Below are 14,605 nucleotides of genomic sequence, written 5' to 3'. Positions count from 1 at the left end.
CAGCTTGTACCTTACTGTACTGGCTGTGAGAAACAGGTGAGTGTGTGTGTGTGTGTGTGTGTGTGTGTGTGTGTGTGTGTGTGTGTGTCTTTCCCAATCCCCTCTTAGTGGCTTCAGGATCATAGGTTGTATGTGGTCATGGGACTATTGATGCCCTGAAAATCTGCAAATGTTACAAACTCTGATTTTTTTTTCCTCTAAAGAGTCAATTTATCAGTATCCCATTGCCTTCAACATGTGTTTTATGTGCGTGTTAGCATAATTAATTACAATGAGTAATTAGAAAAATGCAACTGTGTGTTAGCATTTGTAGCTAGCTATGCTTAAAGTACTGTGAATTCACAGATGTAGGCCCTGGGAGAGACATTAGGCAAGGAAACTGAACAGGTCACAATCCGAAGAGTTTTGCACCTATCTTTTTGTGATCCAGTCCACCTGAAGGCAGCCTTTGGTGCTTCACCAGAATCTTAGTTCTTGGGATTCAAAGGAAGGGCTATCCCAGGTCAGGGTGCTCAGACTGCACTGTGGTAGAGTTGGGGCAGAGGCAGAGTAAGGGACTAGGTCTAGGAGTGTAAGTTTCTGGTGGTCAGACAAAGCTTGCCTCTACCTGAACTTATAACAACTGACAAGGAACTGGTATCTGCTTTCCTCAAGTCCTTTGCTCATTCTACATCGCCTTTCCATTTCCAGATTGAAAACCCTGGGTCTGGAGATGGATTGAGTCTCTGGCCATCATCGGTCCCTCAGCTACAGAGGCTGCTGTGAGCTCTGCCTGAGTATGCTGTTCCACAACACACTCAGGCCAGGAAAGGGTGTTTTTATTTGTGTCAATGTTGCTCAGGAAATCACCCTTCCATGACTAACCAAGCCAAACAAACTAATTTGTTGTAAAAATTAACATAAGCAGAAAATCTACCACAAAACAGCCCGAAGGAGGGGAAGGTTTTTGTAATTAGTGTCAGAGACAAACATAGGGACTGCTTCCTCTTCTTCTTCTTCTTCTTCTTCTTCTTCCAGCCACGCTCCCCACCCCCACCCCAGTGTTTCCTGGGATGCTCAGCCAGCCTCAGCCCCACACTGAGCCTGTTGAAGCATGAAGCTGGGGAGGTCGAGCGTCTCATGTGGACTAAATCACAGATGTCACTTTTCCTTCTTCCAGCCCACAAGCCACTGAACCGTGGAGGGCAAAGGTTAGAATTATAGTTCTTGGCCGTTCCTCTGTGTCCCTGGGAACAATCTTTTCTCTCCATAGCTCTCTGGCCTGCACATGGTACCTCCCACCCCCAGCCTGTCTTGAAACAATTCTTTCTAAAGCAAAGCAGCACAAAAGATCATTTGATCAGTTTGTGTATGAACTCTGGTATGTTCTAGAATCTCATGTTTCCTGTTCAAGTACCTAAGGTGAATCAGGTAATGTGTACAGATGTCCCTCAGTATCTGAAGTGATGGTCTAAGATCTTTGTGGATGCAAAGTCCTTAGGAGCTCAAGTCTCTTATGGAAAATGGCACCACATTGGTACAGAGTCTGTATACACATCCTCTTTGAATGGCATTTAAAAACATCTCTATTTATATTACTTAATATTATGAATGGTACACAGGTCTTTATTATAACTGTTATGTAGGGAAACATACAGACAATGTGTCTGTGTAATTATAATTGTAAATTCTTTTTGTAGGTTCTCGGTACCTTGTATATCTAGGTAAGGGCTTTACCACTCAGTGACACTATGAAGCCTAGAGGTGCAATGTTTTTTGAGGGAAGCGTTTGATCTGTGGTTAATTGGGTTTGAGGATGTGGAACTTGAAGGCACACAGGGCTATCTGACTGCATGTTTAATAATAGAAACTGCAACTGGCGTTTCTGACCCTGAGCCAACAGCAATGGCCACAGGGGAGTGTGGGAGACATTCTTAGCTGGTTTTTATGAGTTTCACTCTTGCTCCTTCTGTAAACTTCCCATCTATGACATTCAGGCATAAAACAACAAAGACAAGCCTCTTCCCCCCCCCCTAGACCCAGGGCCCCCTGAGGCTTGACATGGGAGAGTCTGTGAGTAGAGTTAGTCAAACAAGGGGGTAGAAAGTTTAGAAGCCTGGAAGATCTCTGTGCCTAAGGCCATGACCCCGGTGGAGTGCTAAAGGCCAAAGATGGAGAGGGAGGAGGATTGTGCTGGGAGGAACCTGGAAAGGGGTGTGCTGATACAGAGACTCAAGCATATAGGAGAAATAAGTGTGATCCTCCTAGGCTTAGAGACTAAGCCATGCATGGAGGGGACGAAAATCTGGCCATAAAACGACAACTTCTGTGTTTCTGAAACCCGCTATGCTGGGCACACTGTTATTCAGGACTCAGGCAGAGAATCCTGGGATCCAATCTAAAATGACCTCCAGAATCCAGTGGTCCCACAAACCTCCAAAGACACTTGGACAGGGAGCAGAGGGTTAAGGCTTTGAATCCAAGTGAGCAGCACCACCAACAGTTTCAGGGAAGACCTGAATAATGTGGGTGTGGGATCCAATCACGTGACATCAACTCACCTGCATATTTTAAGCAATTTCACTACAGTCTTCTCAGGAGACAGCTGTGAGCAAGCCTGCTATCTTCTGGTCAGTGGAGGGACACCATACAGCTCTTTCTTTTTGGAAAAAAATTGGTACCATAGTCTTGGCTTCTTTATGTGTTGAGCAATAAGCCCAGGCCCATCTAAGTATTATGCTGTCTGACCCTGATTGTCAACTCAGCTGGATTAAGAAGTACTTGGGAAGTTCGTGCAGAGCACCCTTCTGGGCTTTTCTGTATCTAGAGACAAGTGACCCAAGGGTCGGCAAACTGAGTGAGGAAGGGTACCCTAAGTGTGGGCACCATATAGCCCGTGGTGCTGTAGGCTGGGGGCCAACACGGAACAGAAGACAGAAGGAGGGGATCTGTGCCCCACCCATGCCCAGCTCTTTTTGAGTGGGTACATTCCATTTTGCTGCCATCACGGACTCAGAGGTCACACTACAGCTTCCTCAACCTTTGCGGATGGCCTCACACCAGCAACTCTCCAAGGGACTTCCAGGCCTCTGGCCTTAGAGTGGGATAATCTCCTTGGCCCCTCTTGTCCGCTGGCTTCTAGCTTTGAGCACTGAGTAGTTACTGATTTTCCTGGCTCTCAGCGTGTCCGTCTTGGGATTGTACAGCCTCTGATCTTGTAAGCCAATCTGATAACTCCTTTTTTTTTTATTTAAGTAATTTATTCAGATTACATCTCAATTGTTATCCCCTCACTTGTATCTTCCTGTGCCCCCCTCCCTCCCTCTTTCACCCTATTCCTCTCTCTTAGGTCTGTGACAGAAGGGGACCTCCTCCCCTCCCATATGATCACAGCCTATCAGGTCTCATCCTGGTAGCCTGCTTACCCTTCCTCTGAGTGCCACCAGGCCTCCCTACCAAGGGGAAGTGGTCAAATAGGGGGCACCAGAGTTCATGTCAGAGTCAGTCCCTGCTCTCCACAGAATTGTGAAGAATGTGCTGTCCATTGGCTAGATCTGAATAGGGGTTCTAGGTTTACTGCATACATTGTCGTTGGTTGGTACAGTAGCTTGAGCTGACCCCCCTGGGTCCAGATCTGCCAGCTTTGATGGTCTTCTTGTAGGTTTCTTGGACTCTATTTCCTCATTCTCCCTTACCTCTCTCACCTGGAGTCCCAATAGGAAGTCCCAGTATCTATTCCAATCTTCTGCTAAGTGAAGACTTTCAGGGGACATCCCTGTCGGGCTAGTGTTTAATTATAAGTGAGTATATACCGTGTGTATCTTTCTGGGTCTGGGCTAACTCACTCAGGATGATCATTTCTAGTTCCATCTATGTGCCTGAAAATTTCAGGATTTCCTTGTTTTTACTAGCTAAGTAGTATTCCATAGTGTAAATGTACCACAGTTTCTTTATCCATTCTTTGACTGAGGGACATCTAAGTTGTTTCCAGATTCTTGCTATTATGAATAAGGCTGCTATGAACATGGTTGAGCATATGTCCTTGTTGTGTAGTGGAGCATCTTTTGGGTATATTCGAAGGAGTAGATTTGCTGGGTCATGAGGTAGCCCTATTCCCAGTTTTCTGAGAAAGTGACAGATTGATTTCCAAAGTGGTTGTTCAAGTTCACACTCCCATCAGCAATGGAGGAGTGTTCCTCTTTCTCCACATCCTTGACAGCATGTGCTATCACTTGAGTTTTTTATCTTAGCCATTCTGATGGGTGTAAGATGGAATCTTAGAGTCATTTTTACTTGCATTTCTCTGATGACTAAGGATGTTGAGCATTTCCTTAAGCCATTTGATATTCCTCTGTTGAGGATTCTCTGTTTAATTCTGAGTTCCATTTCCTAATTGGGTTATTTGGTTTGGTGGTGTTTAGTTTCTTGAGTTCTTTATCTCTTTTGAATATTAGTCCTTTGCCAGATGTAGGGTTGGTAAAGATCTTTACCCAGTCTGTAGGCTGTCGCTTTGTTCTGTTGACAGTGTCTCCTGCCTTACTGAAGGTTCCCAGCCTCTCCCTTCTTATAATTACATGTAATGTATCAGCACTGCGCCTCTGCAGAACCCTGACTGATAACACGCGCCATTGCTTTCTGTATGAAGAGAGAAATAGAATAGGATCAATGCCAGGGCACAGAAGACAGAAAGAAAGAAGTCTTGGTGGCAGCTAGAATGACTAGTGATCTAAGGCAGGTCCTTGTTGGAAGCAGCCCATGGGACAAGGTCACAGTTGCTTTCCAATAGAGAAATAACCATTAAGCATTGATCTCCTTCACACAGCTGTGCTGGAAAAAAAAAAAACCAATTCAAAGTGCTTTCTCCCACCATCTTACCTTTTGGGGATTTGCAATCATCTATAACGCTGTGCAGTTACAGCATTTCAGAACCCAGCAAGATGCATAGCTTTCTAATGAGTCTCTCTACTACAATGAAGCCCCATGAGACATTTGAAGAGCTAGGTACATCCTCAGTCATCATCTTATTCCACAAACACTGAGTATACCGTATACCATAGGCTAGACATAGAACTGGGTCCCAGGGTGGGGGATAGACACAATCGCCTTATTTTTATGCGCCAGGTTGATGACTAGCCACCCTAGGCTACTTTACCAAAATATAATGGACTGAGAGGTTTAGATAATAGGAACATGTTTCCTCGGTTTCTGAAGTTAGTCGTCTGAGATGACAGTGTGGGTGGCTCTGTTTCTTCTGAGATCTCTCTGATTTGAAGATGGCTGACTTATCCCCATGGCTACACATGTTCTTCTCTCTGTACATGTCTGTCTGCAAATGTCCTCCTAGTTCTATTGTGTTGGGGCCCATACGTGGATGTTACAGCCTTATCTGGCTCCTTAAAGACCTCATCACCAAATACAGTCACTTTCTTAGACACTGAGTGGGGTGGGCAGGGCTACAGCGTATCAGTTTGAGGGAACCCGACTTAGCTCATAGGATTTTGTGTGCGTTATCTCCTGACTTTCATGGACAGAGTTAGAAAGTGAGCTATAATTTCTTTCTAACACAAGTGAATGGATTGGTATACAACACATGTGTACAGACCTGTGGGCTTCTGGTAAACCATACATCTGTCGCCTTGCCTTCTGGCCCACTCAGCATGTGGAGAGAAGCTGCTGGCTTCCACTCAGGGCCTGAACGGACCCCATCTCAGGCCCCTGGCTGTGGTCCTTCCCACACCTGTCGCAGACATGCTCCTTAATCATTCACTCTTTTTCAGCTAACATTTTTTTTGTTACTCATCATGAGAAAAATCTCAAGGGTGACTGGAAGGACCAGTTTCCATAGACCGTTCCAGTTCTCATTAGCATGACCACAAAGCCTTTCTCTGAGATCCTCCTGGACCCTACTCTAAGACCTGGACCTTTCTTTGATTTCATCATCCCTGATGAAATCACCAGACCTAAAACTGGGGGGCAACTTAAGAGTTTCCCCAAACTAAACTCACCTCTTTCCTGGCCCTGGTTTTAGGCTCAGTTCCTTCTTATGAAATTTTCTCAGAAGCCACACTTCTTTGCAACATGTTTGAATCTCTACATAGTTCTACTAATATTTTCCCAGAATTCTCAGCCTGGGGGGATGGCATAGAGTCCAAAATTAAATTTGTCGTCCTATGACTCAGATAGATATTGATCCAAAGCCATTTTTTCCAAAGCCCAACTATTCAAGATGATTCCGGCCCTAAATAGAACACATCTGGTTGTGGATACACCTCTGCCCACGGACAGCTGGGCAGCAGTAACACTGCGGAGGATCCTGTATACACTAGGAATATTTTACTTTGGAGGGATAACTCCCAGGGCCTTACTACGGCTCTTTTCTTCATTTTCAGATTCCAATATTCATGCTTGAATTGCTGACAAAACAGATCTTTTCCAGGAAAGTCGGCAACTGTATTTGTTTAACAATCAGACAGTGGACTTTTGGCATTTCAGCCAAATGGTAAAAAGTTGAAAGAACCCATGATAGAGGTTAATAAGTCACTTGGCCCCTTGCTGTCAAGTCAGGGACACTGGCTAAGTTCAGGCTTGGTGTGAACACTCATTTGGGGTGGGGTGGGGGGTGGGGGGAAAGTTTGTTTTAAAACTGTTGTGAAGTCAAGGGTGCCTTGGTGTGAATGCGTTAACCTTTGTTAAGCCCGAGCTAAGGTTTTTCCTTCTTCCATTCTAATCATGACAAAATTATATTTTAGTTAAAAATACATTAAAAAAATAAGGACAAAGGTTTTTTTGTTTGTTTGTTTTTGTTTTTGTTTTTGTTTAAACCAGAGCATTTGTTTTATGACTGATTGAAATCCTCAAGATGAACTGGAAGCTGCAGCAGCCTTCACGGAATTCGTGTCTGAATCTGTGGTAAACAATTTTTAGGTGCCTTACCCACCCAGTCCGAGTTGTGTCTAGTCTCTCAGCCTTAGCGCTCCAGTGATATTTCATCTTGCGCTTGGCAGGGCAGCCACATTTGCCACAGGTCACCTTCTGAAGGCGGTAGGCCTGGGAGCCACAGCGGCGGCACACCTTGTGCGGGTGCGTCTTATTGCGACGCTTTCCAAAGGATGAAGTTCCTTTCGTCATCTTGCTTCTGCTGCGCCGGGTGCCCCCTCCCCCTCCTGCCCTCCGCCCCGCCCCCCAGGCCAAAGAGACCAGGAGAATAGGATGAATGAAGCTTTATTGGCTAGCTTTTCTGGAAACGGGCTGCAAGGTAGATCTCAGAAGGTGAGAGTTGGGATCACTACGGAGTCACCACCTGGCCTCAGGTGACCCCAGGGGAAAGTTACTTCAAGGTTGCCTGGGTTGGATCAAGGGAATTGGGAGTGGACGTGTTGCTGCATTGCCCATCTAGTGGGCATGCGCTGCCCTAGGAGAGAGAGCGACACTCAGTGAGCCATTCTCATTAGCGGAGCTAACTCTCAAGGGAAACTGACAGCTTGGGGCAGTAACTCCTTCACTTGTGGATGACTGCTAAGAGGTTTGTCGTCATGAGTACTAAAGGTAAAATGTCACCGTCCATCCTGCCGCTGGGGTGTGGCTCTAAGTGCCCTGCAGACAATGCACACCTACATCGTCCTCCAGTGCCCAAGCCGCTTGTGTAAAAATAGCATTGCGTTTATAATATACCCTATATACCTACTTCTGTGCACTTTAAGTTTTTTTTAGTTTTCTTTTATTGAAAACAGATTTCCCCCTCATATAATAGATCCTGACTACGGTTTCCCTTCCCTTTACCCCTGCCCAGCCCCTCTCCACCTCCTCCCCTATCCAGATCCACCCTTTATATCTTTCATTACAAAACAAATAGGCTTCTAATAAATTATAATATAATAAATGTAATATAATATAACAAAACAAAAATACATCAGAATAGAACCAACCAAACAAACAGAAGGAAAAGGGGCCAAGAAAAGGCACAAGAAACAGATACAGAGATTCATGTGTTCCCACACTCAGGAATCCTAGAAAAATATAAAACTGGAAGCCATAACATATAAGCAAAGAACTTTTAGGGTTGGGGGGTGGGGGAGAGAAGATAAAAGATAAATAGATTAAAACTTTAGAAAGAGAAAATTTAAAAAGAAAGAAAGAAAGAAAGAAAGAAAGAAAGAAAGAAAGAAAAAGAGAAAAGAAAAAGGTCTAACCTGATATTATGAGGCCAGAAACCTCCGAAGACACAGTTGAGTTAATTTTCTGTTGGCATCCCCCACTGGCAAGCGGCCTACCCTTAAGAGCAGTTTGCTTCCCCAGTGAGACCCTTGGAGGAAATTAAAGTTTCATTTGCAAATGGCTATCAATTGCAGACTGCTTCTGGCCTAGGGATGGGGGCATGTGTCCGTTTCTTTCAGCTCTAGGACCTCCTCTGGTGCATAGATGTGCAGGCCCCATGCATATGCCTTAGTCTCCATGTGAGAGTTTGTATGTGCCTCAGTCCTATTATGTTCAGAAGGCCTTGTTTCCTTGGTGTCCTCCATCCTGCCATCCCCCCAACCCCCACCCCTACCCCTAGCTCTTACATTCCTTCCAACTCCTTTTCCACTGAGTCCTGAGGGGGAGGGATTTTATGGAGACATCTTGTTTAGGGCTGAGGGTTGCTCCATGGTCTCTCACTCTCTGCATGGTGCCTGGCTGTGGGTCTCTGTATTTGTCCTCATCTGCCGCAGGAGGAAATTTCTCTGGTGAACAAGACACTGATCTATAAGTGTAGCAGCATGTCACTAGCAGTCCTTTTATTTCTGTGTCACTTAAGTAGAACAGCAGTATTAGGTTTTGCCCTAGGCCTCTGGGCTATCTAGTGTTAGGTTCTTGGTTGCCTAAGCAACGTTGGGTTATGGGTTCCATCTTGTGGAGTGGGCCTCAACTTAAGTCAGATATCACCCGGTCACTCCCATAAGCTTCATGCCACCACTGCACTGGTATAGCAGGACACCATTGTAGATCAAAGAGGCTCTAGCTGGGTTGGTGTTTGCCTTCCTCCTTTGGTAGTTAGTACACAGAGTGTCATCCAGTACTAAGAGCAATAGCCCATAGTGGGGAAGGCTCTAAATAGGCACCAGCTCAGCCTCTCTGTGTTCAGGGAGTTGTGTAGGTGTTATCTTCAGCAATCGGGCCTTGCCGTCGGTTTGTGGAGAGCAAGCTATAGTTTTGGCAACAATCTACTTCGTTTGGGGGTTCCCATGGCACCCCTAATTAGATGTAACCTATCCTGGCACTGGAAGTTTCATTTGGTGACAAGAGATGGCCAGTTGGGACTCTGTCTCTCTGTCTCCCCTGTTACTTGGAGATTTCATTTAGATTGCATATATATATGGAAGATTCTGGTGTATTATGTTTCCATACTAGCCTTCAAATGACCCTTAATTTTAGCTGTTTCTTCCCATTTCCATATTCCATCTTCTTCCCCACTGAATCCTCCCATCCCAGTCACACACACTCTTATTTATCCATAACTGCCTATTCTATTTCCCTATCCTAAGGAGGGGTTCATTCCCCCTACTGCCTCCCTCTATACAGAACCTCTGTGGTCCTATGAAGTATAGCTCACTTATTGTTGACTTAATAGCTAATATCCACATATAAGTGAAAACATGCCATATTTGTCTTTCTTGGTCTGGATTTCCTTACTCAGGATGATTTTTTTTCTAATTCTATACATTTATCTGAGAATTTTATGATTTCGTTTTTTTAAACAACTGAGTAATATTCCATTGTATAAATATACATTTTCTTTATCCATTCATCTATTGAGAAGCATCCAGGTTGGGTTCAACTTCTGCCTATTATGAGTAGGGCAGCAATGAAGGTGGTTGAGCAAATGTCTGGGTATGTGCCCAAGAGTGATATAACTGGATTTTGAAGCAGAGTCCCATTTTCCTGAGGAACTGTCATGCTGATTTCCATAGTGGCTGTACAAGTTTGCACTCGCTCCAGCAATCCTTACTCCATAGCCTTGACAGCTTGAGCTGCCTTTTTTTTTAAAAAAATCAATATTGGCCCTTCTGACTGGCATGATGAAATCTTAAAGTAGTTAGTTTTGCATTTCTCTGATGACTAAACATGTTGGACATTTCTTTAAATGCTTCTCATTGGAGTTTCTTCTTTTGAGAATTCTCTGCTTACATTTGAACCCAAGTCTTCAATTGGGTTATTCATTTTTCTAGTTCTTGCTTGGTTAGAGTTATTAACTCAGGATATTTTATATTTTTGAGACTAATATGAAAGTTGTAGTTTCCATCCATGATTTCTTTCTCAGTCCAGGCTACTGTTTTATGATTCAATTTTGTATCCAACTCCTTTACTGAAAATGTGTATTAATGTAGGAGCTTCCTGGTGGAATTTTTACGGTCACTTATGGACACTATCATATAAGCTGTAAATAAAGATACTTTGGCTTCTTCTTTTCTAATTTGTATCCCCCTTGATTTCCTTGTCAGTTGTCTCATTGCTCTAGCTAAAACTTCAAATGCTATGTGGGATAGGTTTGGTGAGAGCGGTGAACTTTGTTTTGCTCTTGATTTTAGTGGAATTGCCTTGAGTTTCTTTCCATTTAAGTTGATGTTGGCCATGAGCTTGCTGTAGACTGCCTGTGTTTTGTTGAGGTGTGTCCATATGCTGGGTGCGGTGACTTGATGTCTTCCCACTGCCTCAGGTTTGGGACACTCACACCTGAAACCTTTGTTCTCTTGTCTGGCTGCTGTACCATTGGGCTGCACAAGGGAGAACGAGAAATGACAGAGAGAGAAGGATCAGGAGGCAGCAGAGAAAGGCGCTTCCTTCTAACAGGACGCTGCCCTCTGTGTCTAGGGGAGCTCATCCCAGTGTCGTCTGTGCATGCCCAGCCGGGATTGGGTCCCATGGTGGATTGCTCTGAGAGGAGCGACATTGAGAGTGGTGGATGGGGGAAGCTGCTAAGCCACATTGGCTCTGCCTGTTTCCGAGCATTAGGCTAAATATAGTGAAGGAAGCTTCAAATCAAAGTCTATCATCGAAGGCCTCTTGGACAGGGTGCTGAACTGAAAAACATTTTGAGGGGCTGGAGCTTCTGTGGTCTGTGTTCTGAGAGCCCTGCTTCAGCTGGTGTCAATGCCCATCATTTCCCTTTCTTTCTTGGTTTCTTTTTCCTTCCTTCCTTCTTTTCCTTCTTTCTTTCTTTTTCTGTCTCTGTCTTTCTGCCCACCCACCCCCGTCTTCCCTTCATCCTTTCTTCAAACCTGGGGCTATAGATGGCTCAGTGGTTAAGAGCACTAGCTGCTCTTGCAGAGGACTTAGGCTTATTTCTCAGCACCCACCTGGCAGCTGATAACATGTCTATAACTCCAGTCCCAGAGCCAGATGTGTATGCTCAGGGTTACAACCACATAGTTTCCATTCCTATGAGATTCAGCCTTCAGTGCTGCCCTAGAGCAGACTCTCTGGGGCTCTAGAGAGTCAAGGCCGGTCAATATGGAGATCTTGAGTCCAGCTTGATTTTGTCATTGTTGGACCCGGAGGAAGGAGATGAGGAGAGCCCCGATACCCGTAGCCCATGCCTCTCTAGAAAGCCTAGCTCAGACAGAGCACAGGAGGGGGGTGCGGGGGGAGAGGGGGGAGGGCGGTGCAGGGGGCTCTCTCCTGCTCATATTGCTTCACCAGGGAGCTAGCTAGTCACTGTGTCTTGTAGAGCATCTCTCATTTGCTAATGAACTCCAAGCACTAACAGTCAGGCAGACTACTAGTATCATTTTCTCTGACTCTTAAATCTTCCTAAATCAACCGAGTGGCCAAGGCAGGCTAAGCCATACTGGGCAGCTGGTAAAAACGGTAAGTGAGACTTGTTCAACAAAGAGTTAAACTTCACATAGAGAAAATGTACATTTGGTTTGCTCAATTCCCATACACACCATGCCTATAATTACCTTCTAGCCAATTACTGGTCATGCTTGGCCTTAGCGGGTGTCAGGTTAACCTGTTTCTACATTTCATTTAATCACTACAACCTGTGATTGTCTGCCTATATAGCAATATATCTTTAAATGCTTGGAACATAGAAAATTGATTTGTAAATAACGTGCAAGAGCCTACCTTAGTCCTACCAGTGGCTCTATCAGACTGTGGGCCTGCTAGTCTATTTTGGGTGCCACCAACACATACTATTTTTATTTCTATAAAACTGGAATTAACCCTCCTCTGCAGGGCTTTCACAAGGATTAAATGAAACAATAGGCTCTAAATGGAGGGCTTAGCACTTGGTTAGCTCTTGATGTGACAAAGCCCATCATGAAATTAAGGATTCTGTTTCACATAATTATAATAAAAGACTCCAAAATGCCCAAGGAGGGCACAAGCAGTAGAGAGCCATCTGGAGAGATTTCTGAATTGAAGGTGATTTTCCTGATAGAGCCAAACAGAATTAGCTTGCCCATTTCAGAGGTTTCCGGGCACAAAATCAGCTGACTGCAGAGTGACATGCATGCAGGCCTCTGTTTCATTGCCTTATTTATTATCACATGTATGTGTTTGCATACGTATGTGCTTATGTGCATGTGTGGGAGGTCAGAGGACATCTGCTAGAAGCTGGTTTTCTCCTCTACAATGGGGATCCAAGGAGTAAATGCAGGCTGACAGGTTTGGCACAAGCACCTTTACCCTGAGCAGTATTGCAGACTATTGTTTTACCGTAGAGTGCTACCATTTGAATGGCATTGAGGGGCATTTCTTTTCCATTTTCCTGAAAACTATACTGCAGAATGGGCTGAATGAACATAGCTCACGCTCTTCCCTATCTCCAGCACCCCTCAGCAGGAAAGGAGGAATTCCAGAGTCTCCTGGAAGATGGGGGTACCAAGATGTCAGGAGCCTTGGCCAAAGTAAAGGAATCCAAGGGCAGCAAGAGTAAGTACAAGCAGAGTCAAGCTGACAAGGGCAGGGACACCCGTGATGACTGGGGACTCTCACTGGCTGATGCCCCACACAGCTCTGACCCTGAGCAAGTGGATCTGTAGCCAGGAGAGGACTTGTCTGGACTTGCAGGTGTTGAAGCTGGTATGAAGGCTGCTTTAGAACCTGCCTGCCTTTGCCTATGGCGATGATTCTGTCTCTTTGGGTCAAATGTAGGCTGTCCTTCTCTCCAAGCCATGCCTCTGCAAAGTCAGTCAATTGTGGATTAAAGGTATTTGGAGAATAACTACATCTGGATTAAACATGTATAGAACTGTCACTACTCTGTCATTAATCCCTAAACAGCACTTTATGACAATAGTGAGCATACCATGTACAGTGTAATACCATGAGTCATCTTAGAGATGACTTCAAGTACGTGGGAGGCTATGGATAGGTTATATACAAACACAAAGCCATGGTAAACAAGTCAATTCAGCATCCTGGCATTTGAGCATGGGCAGGTGTGTTGGTGTGTATATGTGTGTGTGGCGGTGGTTGGGGAGCCTGGAACTAAATCCACGTGGCTACTGAGGCACATCTGTACAGGTTGATTATAAACAATGAAGCTGGGGACAGTTTAGTTAAAGCTTAACCTTGTGTCTTCATTAGAAACAAAGATGGAAAGAGAAGATGAGACATTATTCTTATAGCCGCAGTAGTGGCAACAGAGCCCCCTAGGCAGCCTTGATTCTCTGGGCAGATGTATGGGGCATGAAGATTACTGGAGAGAACATCTTATTGCTTCACACTGCTGTTCCTATGTTATTTTTCCTACTAGCACCTATTCATTGCCCACTGTGTGCCAAGCCCTGAGGTAGGGACCGGGAGGTTCTTGGCTCTGTGACCTCCTTCAGAGATTTGAAGCTCATTGACTGGGCTCGGGTGTCCCTGCTGCCCTGAGCATCTTGTGTATCCCAAAGATGCTTCTAGCACCTTGGTTCTTGCTTCTTTGAAATCTTGATTCTGAAGATGTCATGAAAGAAATGTCTCCAATTTTTTTTTACCATGCCTATAGTTGTTGCTGGGAAACTGAGGCAGAAGAATTGGGCATCTGGGGGCAAACCTGGCCTATATAGTGAGACACTGTCTGAAAAACTAATCAAACAAACTTCTTTAAGGACAATTCCAAAAGAATCGGAGCTGTGGCAGTATGGGTTGAATGAGCATATAGACTTTTGTTTTGGTTTTTTTGAGACAGGGTTTCTTTATGTAACCTTGGCTGTCCTGGATTCGCTTTGTAGACCACTGATAACGCTGACAACCTGAGATAGATCTCTAGGAGCAAAAGTGGTAGAAGACGAGACTCAACTTCTGAAAGCTGACCTCCTCACATGTGCTGTGACATCCCCACCCATCCCCGCTCCAACAGAAACACATGTAATAAAACGTTCTTAAATGACATACTTGTTTTTATTATTCAAGTTGAATTAGCCATTCAAATGAACTTTGTCAAATTTTCAGGTGGCTAGATAAGCAAAGAGGCATAAAAAAAAAATACACTGCCCCTCTCTACCGTCTCCTGTGGCATATCCCTGCATGCTCGAGTTTGTATCTACACCTGCACATCTATGTGCTTATTTGAGGTGAGGGGCTCCAGATCGGTTCAGAGATACATAGATATGTTTGGCTGATGGAGGTGGTTGAATCTTTCTAGATGCCTGAC

General features: G+C 44.7%; 1 long non-coding RNA gene across 1 annotated transcript; it reads left to right on the top strand.

Annotated features, from left to right (window-relative positions):
• Nucleotides 1–1,275: 1,275 nt before the first annotated feature.
• LOC311604522 lies at nt 1,276–14,330 on the top strand. The gene is made up of 3 exons (XR_014781538.1): nt 1,276–1,410; nt 12,792–12,894; nt 14,184–14,330. It is a non-coding gene; the product is annotated as an uncharacterized lncRNA (long non-coding RNA).
• Nucleotides 14,331–14,605: the final 275 nt, after the last annotated feature.

Source organism: Acomys minous, assembly GCF_964271855.1.
Source record: "Acomys minous genome assembly, chromosome: 9".
Taxonomy (NCBI): domain Eukaryota; kingdom Metazoa; phylum Chordata; class Mammalia; order Rodentia; family Muridae; genus Acomys; species Acomys minous.
Note: the sequence above shows the minus strand (reverse complement) of the source record. Positions and strands in the feature narration are given on the sequence as shown.